Source organism: Malurus melanocephalus, unplaced genomic scaffold, assembly GCF_030028575.1.
Source record: "Malurus melanocephalus ecotype Western Australia unplaced genomic scaffold, MMel_1.1 scaffold_103, whole genome shotgun sequence".
Taxonomy (NCBI): Eukaryota; Metazoa; Chordata; class Aves; order Passeriformes; family Maluridae; genus Malurus; species Malurus melanocephalus.
This window is the reverse complement of record NW_026623335.1, coordinates 551355-554135: the sequence shown is the minus strand read 5'-3', so window position 1 is coordinate 554135 and position 2781 is coordinate 551355.

Genomic DNA, 2781 nt, shown 5'->3' with positions numbered 1-2781 from the left:
CATGTGCAGGGCCTCAGCCCTCCCTGTGCCACCACTGCCTGTGTAGGTGGGCTTGGTGGCCACCTGGCTCAGTTCAATCTCCCAGGACTCCTGGTGGCGCCTGAGGTGACCCCTGTTAAGGGAGAAGGAAGGGCCAGGGGCCAGGCTGCCAGAAGTGTGCTGGAGCAGGGGCTGATGGAGCTTTGTGCCTAGGCTGGCTGCGCTGCACCTCAAAGTGTGGAGAAGCTGGATGAGGTCTGCAGCGGTGAGTGAGGAGCATGGGCAGGAGGGGAGGTCTGGGGGTCTCTGCAAACATGGGAGTTCATTCTTTTGCTCACAGGCCTTCAGCCCATGCAGGCAGTGATCCCTCTGTCTCTAACCTGGCAGTTCAGACAATCCACAACTGGAGKAGTCCACAGGTTCACAAAAACCTAGGATGCATCCAGCAGGTGTTGAGCGGCTGGTACTCAGAASCAGAAGGACGGTAGCTGTGATTTCATGAAGCTGGAACAAGAGACCCAAAGCAATGGTGTCCTTCAGATGGGCAGCACCCTGAGCAGACTGTTCTTCTTGGCCTGTCCTGCTCCCTGTGGGATGACTTCCCCTTCAGCACATGCTGGCCCCAGGCTTGTTTGAGAAATGAAACCCTCACAGAGGCTGCCCCCAGGARAAGCTGTATCTGTCCCCACCTGGGAAAGTCCCCTCACCACACAGCAAAGATAGGGCACAGAAAGAATGGCCCTAGCTCCAGCGTCCCCATGTGTCGTGGTAGATGAGACCACCATGGAGACGGCTGGAGGGCCAGACAGCCCTGGGACAGCTGGGACTCGGTGGTGGAAAGACTTTGACAACCCCCTTGAGAATTAGATAGTTCCTTCCAAGAATATGTGAATCGTCCTACCCCAGTTGGACCTAATCTGATCCTTCACTCCACCCATCCCTTCCACCCCTGGTCATCGTATCCTCTTTGCTCTCTCTCTCTCCACYCTGTCTGGCCAGGTGACTGGCCCCACAGCTGTATAACTGGCAGCAGAAAACCTAGTGTTTCCTCTTTCACCTCTGGAACCCCTCTGGGAATAAACTTCTGGAACCTTCACGTGGACAAGCCCTCTGGTTCTTTGTCTCTGGTAACATATGATCTATAAGCTTATTGGGTGTGTGTGTTTGCCTTCCAGCGGCAAAGGTGTTGGGGAATTCYTACTGTACAGCACCAACGCAGTGCTGGCTGGGGTGACCTCCAAAGGCTGCAGGGACACTCCAGGTACACGTAGGGGGTTCAGACCACACCAACCACCACCCCAGRAGTACGCTACCCATGGGTCTCCAGGCATTCAACGAGGCATCTGCTGTTGCTGCATTGCCAGCTTCCTTCAACCATGATGGATTTGGAAGGGTTTCCAAGCGGAATACCACAGTGTTAAGGGGACAAGAGGGAAAACTCAGGGGTCCTAGGGGAACTGCATGACAAACAGACAGTCTGTCACTGCCACCACAAAACACCAATATTTGTGGGTCACAAAGCAGAATATGATAGCTGTGCTTTGCCCGGGCCAAGCTAAGGGAAGACAACAAAGAATGTCACCAGTCCTTAGATCCCAGTGGCTCATCCTGTCACGTGGATGATCTGGAACTGGGGTTGCAAGACAATGAAAAAGAAAAGAGAGTGAGGGGGCCCGATCCACACCCTTTTATAGTTAACTTGGTTCCCACCTCTAATGWAATTAAGAGATTTTTCCTGTTTTGTTCATGCAGGCACAGCCAGCCCTTCTGGAGGTGAGTCCTGAGTCTCAGGGCAGAGAGAGAATTTGGCTCAGAGCAGCCTCCAAGGGGTCTCTYTCCTCTGATYACACCTTTCCTGTAGCAATAGTCAWAATGTTTGAGGCAAAACATGCTTGGGTCCAGGCCTCAGACTGATAGAGGCAGGGAACAGCTCCCACTGGGAAACCAAGAGCCACCAGAGATGGCATGGGACATGAGCCACTGTCCCCAGTGCTGCCCCTGCCCACCCGGGGCAGCTGTGTTGCTTGTTTACCCCAGAGAGTGAAAACTTTCTGCCATSTCWGTTTAAATATCTGGAAAAAACAGGGCTTGGGTGCATGCCAATGGGAAGTACTAGGCTTAGGCATTTACCTGAATTGCAGTTATTTTTAGAATCAGTTGTAAGACCTGAGGATTTCTTACAAAAAGTTTAATAGTAAAGTGCTATGAGATTAAAAATTTAAAAAAAGAGGACTATCAGAAACCAAATGGTTTCTGTAACTGAATAAGCTTAGGAAAAAATATTGCTCCTCATACATTCTTTTATTGTTTTAACAGTGTGTCTAGTAATAAGGTTGTGGGGTTTTGTTTTGGTTTATTTTCCTTTTTTTATTTAATAAGATAAGCTTGAAAATGTGTTACATAAAAAAATGTTAGCATAACTTTTTCTTCATGAATTATTTTTGTKCTTAGCTATCTAATTTTTGATCATTTCCTAAAAATAACATAATTGAAGACACTCCTTAAATTGTAAGCTGAAAGAAGRAATTGAGTTACAATTTTCCCCAGGGTCTAGGAACTGTAAATCTGGTCAGGAATGTGAGTAACCAAGCTCAACTGGCAGCAAGACTAGACATTCCTGTCCACAGGAGAGTTACACAGAACTTTTTGTGCACACAGAGGAAGAGTGTCTGATTTTGAAAGTTGCTGAGATATATGAACTCTTTGAGTTTGTGAAAAGCAATAGCCAAGTTCAAAATCTTAGTTTTKCTTTTGATCCAATACCTTTACTGAACAGTGTTTTTACCTATATACAGAGAAACA